The following is a 9081-nucleotide window of genomic DNA, read 5'->3' on the forward strand; positions in this document are numbered from 1 at the left end:
TTAACCCTCATTTTGGCCGTTTAGAAAATTCTAATATAAACCGTGGAAGTCATAGATATGCTTGTTAGATTTCCTAGGAACTATTACATGCTTCGAGTCGATAAGGCTAGGCCACTTTATGCATTTTTTAGTGAAAGAAAATGGGTCAAAGACAAGTAAGATCTGTAAATAAACAAGGATATTCACTTAACCCCCATTTTGGCCGGTTTTGAAAATTCTAAAATCAACCATGGAAGTGATAGATATGCTCGTTAGATTTCCTACGAACTATTACATGGTTCGATTCGATAAGGCTAGGCCTCTTTATGCCCTTTTTAGCAAAAGAAAAAGGATCAAAATCGAGTAAAATTCGTAAATTAACAAGGAAATTCACTTTAACACCATTTTGGACGTTTTTAAAATTTCTAAAATCAACCATGGAAGTCGTAGATATGCTTGTTAGATTTCCTAGGAACTATTACATGCTTCGATTCGATAAGGCTAGGCCACTTTATGCCCTTTTTATGGAATGAAAAAGGGTCAAAAACGAGTAAAATCCGTAAATTAACAAGGAAATTAACCTAACCCCCATTTTGGCCGTTTTTGAAAATTCTAAAATCAACCATGGAAGTCATAGATATGCTCGTTAGATTTCCTAGGAACTATTACATGCTTCGATTCGATAAGGCTAGGCCACTTTATGCCCTTTTTAGCAAAAGAAAAAGGATCAAAATCGAGTAAAATCCGTAAATTAACAAGGAAATTCACTTTACCACCATTTTGGACATTTTTGAAATTTCTAAAATCAACCATGGAAGTCGTAGATATGCTCGTTAGATTTCCTAGGAACTATTACATGCTTCGATTCGATAAAGATAGGCCACTTTATGCCCTTTTTAGTGAAAGAAAAAGGGTGAAAAACGAGTAAAATCCGTAAATTAACAAGGAAATTAACCTAACCCCCATTTTGGCCGTTTTTGAAAATTCTAAAATCAACCATGGAAGTAATAGATATGCTCGTTAGATTTCCTAGGAACTATTACATGCTTCGATTCGATAAGGCTAGGCCACTTTATGCCTTTTTTAGTGAAAGAAAAAGGGTCAAAAACGAGTAAAATCCGTAAATTAACAAGGAAATTAACTTAACCCCATTTTGGCCGTTTTGAAAATTCTAATATAATACGTGGAAGTCGTAGATATGCTTGTTAGATTTCCTAGGAACTATTGCATGGTTCGATTCGAAAAGGCTAGGCCACTTTATGCATTTTTTAGTGCAAGAAAATGGGTCAACGATGAGTAAGATCCGTAAATTAACAAGGAAATTCACTTTACCACCATTTTGGACGTTTTTGAAATTTCTAAAATCAACCATGGAAGTCGTAGATATGCTCATTTGATTTCCTAGGAACTATTACATGCTTCGATTCGATAAAGCTAGGCCACTTTATGCCCTTTTTAGTGAAAGAAAAAGGGTGAAAAACGAGTAAAATCCGTGAATTAACAAGGAAATTAACCTAACCCCCATTTTGGCCGCTTTTGAAAATTCTAAAATCAACCATGGAAGTAATAGATATGCTCGTTAGATTTCCTAGGAACTATTACATGCTTCGATTCGATAAGGCTAGGCCACTTTATGCCTTTTTTAGTGAAAGAAAAAGGGTCAAAAGCAAGTAAAATCCGTAAATTAACTTAACCCTCATTTTGGCGGTTTTGAAAATTCTAATATAAACCGTGGAAGTCGTAGATATGCTTGTTAGATTTCCTAGGAACTATTACATGCTACGATTCGATAAGGCTAGGCCACTTTATGCATTTTTTAGTGAAAGATAATGGGTCAAAGACGAGTAAGATCCGTAAATAAACAAGGATATTCACTTAACCACCATTTTGGCCGGTTTAGAAAATTCTAAAATCAACCATGGAAGAGATAGATATGCTCGTTAGATTTCCTACGAACTATTACATGGTTCGATTCGATAAGGCTAGGCCACTTTATGCCCTTTTTAGCGAAAGAAAAAGGAACAAAATCGAGTAAAATCCGTAAATTAACAAGGAAATTCACTTTACCACCATTTTGCACGTTTTTGAAATTTCTAAAATCAACCATGGAAGTCGTAGATATGCTCATTAGATTTCCAAGGAACTATTACATGCTTCGATTCGATAAGGCTAGGCCACTTTATGCCTTTTTTAGTGAAAGAAAAAGGGTCAAAAGCGAGTAAAATCCATAAATTAACAAGGAAATTAACTTAACCCTCATTTTGGCCGTTTAGAAAATTCTAATATAAACCGTGGAAGTCATAGATATGCTTGTTAGATTTCCTAGGAACTATTACATGCTTCGAGTCGATAAGGCTAGGCCACTTTATGCATTTTTTAGTGAAAGAAAATGGGTCAAAGACAAGTAAGATCCGTAAATAAACAAGGATATTCACTTAACCCCCATTTTGGCCGGTTTTGAAAATTCTAAAATCAACCATGGAAGTGATAGATATGCTCGTTAGATTTCCTACGAACTATTACATGGTTCGATTCGATAAGGCTAGGCCTCTTTATGCCCTTTTTAGCAAAAGAAAAAGGATCAAAATCGAGTAAAATCCGTAAATTAACAAGGAAATTCACTTTAACACCATTTTGGACGTTTTTAAAATTTCTAAAATCAACCATGGAAGTCGTAGATATGCTTGTTAGATTTCCTAGGAACTATTACATGCTTCGATTCGATAAGGCTAGGCCACTTTATGCCCTTTTTATGGAATGAAAAAGGGTCAAAAACGAGTAAAATCCGTAAATTAACAAGGAAATTAACCTAACCCCCATTTTGGCCGTTTTTGAAAATTCTAAAATCAACCATGGAAGTCATAGATATGCTCGTTAGATTTCCTAGGAACTATTACATGCTTCGATTCGATAAGGCTAGGCCACTTTATGCCCTTTTTAGCAAAAGAAAAAGGATCAAAATCGAGTAAAATCCGTAAATTAACAAGGAAATTCACTTTACCACCATTTTGGACATTTTTGAAATTTCTAAAATCAACCATGGAAGTCGTAGATATGCTCGTTAGATTTCCTAGGAACTATTACATGCTTCGATTCGATAAAGATAGGCCACTTTATGCCCTTTTTAGTGAAAGAAAAAGGGTGAAAAACGAGTAAAATCCGTAAATTAACAAGGAAATTAACCTAACCCCCATTTTGGCCGTTTTTGAAAATTCTAAAATCAACCATGGAAGTAATAGATATGCTCGTTAGATTTCCTAGGAACTATTACATGCTTCGATTCGATAAGGCTAGGCCACTTTATGCCTTTTTTAGTGAAAGAAAAAGGGTCAAAAACGAGTAAAATCCGTAAATTAACAAGGAAATTAACTTAACCCCATTTTGGCCGTTTTGAAAATTCTAATATAATACGTGGAAGTCGTAGATATGCTTGTTAGATTTTCTAGGAACTATTGCATGGTTCGATTCGAAACGGCTAGGCCACTTTATGCATTTTTTAGTGCAAGAAAATGGGTCAAAGATGAGTAAGATCTGTAAATAAACAAGGATATTCACTTAACCCCCATCTTGGCCGTTTTTGAAAATTCTAAAATCAACCATGGAAGTCATATATATTGTCGTTAGAATTCCTACGAACTATTACATGGTTCGATTCGATAAGCCTTGGCCTCTTTATGCCCTTTTTAGCAAAATAAAATGGATCAAAATCGAGTAAAATCCGTAAATTAACAAGGAAATTCACTTTACCACCATTTTGGACGTTTTTGAAATTTCTAAAATCAACCATGGAAGTCGTAGATATGCTCATTTGATTTCCTAGGAACTATTACATGCTTCGATTCGATAAAGCTAGGCCACTTTATGCCCTTTTTAGTGAAAGAAAAAGGGTGAAAAACGAGTAAAATCCGTGAATTAACAAGGAAATTAACCTAACCCCCATTTTGGCCGCTTTTGAAAATTCTAAAATCAACCATGGAAGTAATAGATATGCTCGTTAGATTTCCTAGGAACTATTACATGCTTCGATTCGATAAGGCTAGGCCACTTTATGCCTTTTTTAGTGAAAGAAAAAGGGTCAAAAGCAAGTAAAATCCGTAAATTAACTTAACCCTCATTTTGGCCGTTTTGAAAATTCTAATATAAACCGTGGAAATCGTAGATATGCTTGTTAGATTTCCTACGAACTATTACATGCTTCGATTCGATAAGGCTAGGCCACTTTATGCCCTTTTTAGCGAAAGAAAACGGATAAAAATCGAGTAAAACCCGTAAATTAACAAGGAAATTCACTTTAACACTATTTTGGACGTTTTTGAAATTTCTAAAATCAACCATGGAAGTCGTAGATATGCTCATTAGATTTCCTAGGAACTATTACATGCTTTGTTTCGATAAGGCTAGGCCACTTTATACCCTTTTTATGGAAAGAAAAAGGGTCAAAAACGAGTAAAATCCGTAAATTAACAAGGAAATTAACCTAACCCCCATTTTGGCCGTTTTTGAAAATTCTAAAATCAACCATGGAAGTCATAGGTATGCTCGTTAGATTTCCTAGGAACTATTACATGCTTCGATTCGATAAGGCTAGGCCACTTTATGCCCTTTTTAGCAAAAGAAAAAGGATCAAAATCGAGTAAAATCCGTAAATTAACAAGGAAATTCACTTTACCACCATTTTGGACGTTTTTGAAATTTCTAAAATCAACCATGGAAGTCGTAGATATGCTCGTTAGATTTCCTAGGAACTATTACATGCTTCGATTCGATAAAGATAGGCCACTTTATGCCCTTTTTAGTGAAAGAAAAAGGGTGAAAAACGAGTAAAATCCGTAAATTAACAAGGAAATTAACCTAACCCCCATTTTGGCCGTTTTTGAAAATTCTAAAATCAACCATGGAAGTAATAGATATGCTCGTTAGATTTCCTAGGAACTATTACATGCTTCGATTCGATAAGGCTAGGCCACTTTATGCCCTTTTTAGTGAAAGAAAAAGGGTCAAAAACGAGTAAAATCCGTAAATTAACAAGGAAAATAACTTAACCCCATTTTGGCCGTTTTGAAAATTCTAATATAATACGTGGAAAGTCGTAGATATGCTTGTTAGATTTCCTAGGAACTATTGCATGGTTCGATTCGAAAAGGCTAGGCCACTTTATGCATTTTTTAGTGCAAAAAAATGGGTCAAAGATGAGTAAGATCTGTAAATAAACAAGGATATTCACTTAACCCCCATCTTGGCCGTTTTTGAAAATTCTAAAATCAACCATGGAAGTCATAGATATTGTCGTTAGAATTCCTACGAACTATTACATGGTTCGATTCGATAAGCCTAGGCCTCTTTATGCCCTTTTTAGCAAAATAAAAAGGATCAAAATCGAGTAAAATCCGTAAATTAACAAGGAAATTCACTTTACCACCATTTTGGACGTTTTTGAAATTTCTAAAATCAACCATGGAAGTCGTAAATATGCTCATTTGATTTCCTAGGAACTATTACATGCTTCGATTCGATAAAGCTAGGCCACTTTATGCCCTTTTTAGTGAAAGAAAAAGGGTGAAAAACGAGTAAAATCCGTGAATTAACAAGGAAATTAACCTAACCCCCATTTTGGCCGCTTTTGAAAATTCTAAAATCAACCATGGAAGTAATAGATATGCTCGTTAGATTTCCTAGGAACTATTACATGCTTCGATTCGATAAGGCTAGGCCACTTTATGCCTTTTTTAGTGAAAGAAAAAGGGTCAAAAGCAAGTAAAATCCGTAAATTAACTTAACCCTCATTTTAGCCGTTTTGAAAATTCTAATATAAACCGTGGAAATCGTAGATATGCTTGTTAGATTTCCTACGAACTATTACATGCTTCGATTCGATAAGGCTAGGCCACTTTATGCCCTTTTTAGCGAAAGAAAACGGATAAAAATCGAGTAAAACCCGTAAATTAACAAGGAAATTCACTTTAACACTATTTTGGACGTTTTTGAAATTTCTAAAATCAACCATGGAAGTCGTAGATATGCTCGTTAGATTTCCTAGGAACTATTACATGCTTTGTTTCGATAAGGCTAGGCCACTTTATACCCTTTTTATGGAAAGAAAAAGGGTCAAAAACGAGTAAAATCCGTAAATTAACAAGGAAATTAACCTAACCCCCATTTTGGCCGTTTTTGAAAATTCTAAAATCAACCATGGAAGTCATAGGTATGCTCGTTAGATTTCCTAGGAACTATTACATGCTTCGATTCGATAAGGCTAGGCCACTTTATGCCCTTTTTAGCAAAAGAAAAAGGATCAAAATCGAGTAAAATCCGTAAATTAACAAGGAAATTCACTTTACCACCATTTTGGACGTTTTTGAAATTTCTAAAATCAACCATGGAAGTCGTAGATATGCTCGTTAGATTTCCTAGGAACTATTACATGCTTCGATTCGATAAAGATAGGCCACTTTATGCCCTTTTTAGTGAAAGAAAAAGGGTGAAAAACGAGTAAAATCCGTAAATTAACAAGGAAATTAACCTAACCCCCATTTTGGCCGTTTTTGAAAATTCTAAAATCAACCATGGAAGTAATAGATATGCTCGTTAGATTTCCTAGGAACTATTACATGCTTCGATTCGATAAGGCTAGGCCACTTTATGCCCTTTTTAGTGAAAGAAAAAGGGTCAAAAACGAGTAAAATCCGTAAATTAACAAGGAAAATAACTTAACCCCATTTTGGCCGTTTTGAAAATTCTAATATAATACGTGGAAAGTCGTAGATATGCTTGTTAGATTTCCTAGGAACTATTGCATGGTTCGATTCGAAAAGGCTAGGCCGCTTTATGCATTTTTTAGTGCAAAAAAATGGGTCAAAGATGAGTAAGATCTGTAAATAAACAAGGATATTCACTTAACCCCCATCTTGGCCGTTTTTGAAAATTCTAAAATCAACCACGGAAGTCATAGATATTGTCGTTAGAATTCCTACGAACTATTACATGGTTCGATTCGATAAGCCTAGGCCTCTTTATGCCCTTTTTAGCAAAATAAAAAGGATCAAAATCGAGTAAAATCCGTAAATTAACAAGGAAATTCACTTTACCACCATTTTGGACGTTTTTGAAATTTCTAAAATCAACCATGGAAGTCGTAAATATGCTCATTTGATTTCCTAGGAACTATTACATGCTTCGATTCGATAAAGCTAGGCCACTTTATGCCCTTTTTAGTGAAAGAAAAAGGGTGAAAAACGAGTAAAATCCGTGAATTAACAAGGAAATTAACCTAACCCCCATTTTGGCCGCTTTTGAAAATTCTAAAATCAACCATGGAAGTAATAGATATGCTCGTTAGATTTCCTAGGAACTATTACATGCTTCGATTCGATAAGGCTAGGCCACTTTATGCCTTTTTTAGTGAAAGAAAAAGGGTCAAAAGCAAGTAAAATCCGTAAATTAACTTAACCCTCATTTTGGCGGTTTTGAAAATTCTAATATAAACCGTGGAAGTCGTAGATATGCTTGTTAGATTTCCTAGGAACTATTACATGCTACGATTCGATAAGGCTAGGCCACTTTATGCATTTTTTAGTGAAAGAAAATGGGTAAAAGACGAGTAAGATCCGTAAATAAACAAGGATATTCACTTAACCCCCATTTTGGCCGGTTTTGAAAATTCTAAAATCAACCATGGAAGAGATAGATATGCTCGTTAGATTTCCTACGAACTATTACATGGTTCGATTCGATAAGGCTAGGCCACTTTATGCCCTTTTTAGCGAAAGAAAAAGGAACAAAATCGAGTAAAATCCGTAAATTAACAAGGAAATTCACTTTACCACCATTTGGGACGTTTTTGAAATTTCTAAAATCAACCATGGAAGTCGTAGATATGCTCATTAAATTTCCAATGAACTATTACATGCTTCGATTCGATAAGGCTAGGCCACTTTATGCCTTTTTTAGTGAAAGAAAAAGGGTCAAAAGCGAGTAAAATCCGTAAATTAACAAGGAAATTAACTTAACCCTTATTTTGGCCGTTTTGAAAATTCTAATATAAACCGTGGAAGTCGTAGATATGCTTGTTAGATTTCCTAGGAACTATTACATGCTTCGATTCGATAAGGCCAGGCCACTTTATGCATTTTTTAGTGAAAGAAAATGGGTCAAAGACGAGTAAGATCCGTAAATAAACAAGGATATTCACTTAACCCCCATTTTGGCCGGTTTTGAAAATTCTAAAATCAACCATGGAAGTGATAGATATGCACGTTAGATTTCCTACGAACTATTACATGGTTCGATTCGATAAGGCTAGGCCACTTTATGCCCTTTTTAGCGAAAGAAAAAGGAACAAAATCGAGTAAAATCCGTAAATTAACAAGGAAATTCACTTTACCACCATTTTGGACGTTTTTGAAATTTCTAAAATCAACCATGGAAGTCGTAGATATGCTCATTAGATTTCCAAGGAACTATTACATGCTTCGATTCGATAAGGCTAGGCCACTTTATGCCTTTTTTAGTGAAAGAAAAAGGGTCAAAAGCGAGTAAAATCCATAAATTAACAAGGAAATTAACTTAACCCTCATTTTGGCCGTTTGGAAAATTCTAATATAAACCGTGGAAGTCATAGATATGCTTGTTAGATTTCCTAGGAACTATTACATGCTTCGAGTCGATAAGGCTAGGCCACTTTATGCATTTTTTAGTGAAAGAAAATGGGTCAAAGACGAGTACGATCCGTAAATAAACAAGGATATTCACTTAACCCCCATTTTGGCCGGTTTTGAAAATTCTAAAATCAACCATGGAAGTGATAGATATGCACGTTAGATTTCCTACGAACTATTACATGGTTCGATTCGATAAGGCTAGGCCACTTTATGCCCTTTTTAGCGAAAGAAAAAGGATCAAAATCGAGTAAAATCCGTAAATTAACAAGGAAATTAACCTAACCCCCATTTTGGCCGTTTTTGAAAATTCTAAAATCAACCATGGAAGTAATAGATATGCTCGTTAGATTTCCTAGGAACTATTACATGCTTCGATTAGATAAGGCTAGGCCACTTTATGCCTTTTTTAGTGAAAGAAAAAGGGTCAAAAACGAGTAAAATCCGT

This window comes from Medicago sativa, chromosome 7 (assembly GCF_051527215.1).
Source record: "Medicago sativa cultivar Bolivia chromosome 7, Bolivia_mono, whole genome shotgun sequence".
NCBI classification, from domain to species: Eukaryota; Viridiplantae; Streptophyta; class Magnoliopsida; order Fabales; family Fabaceae; genus Medicago; species Medicago sativa.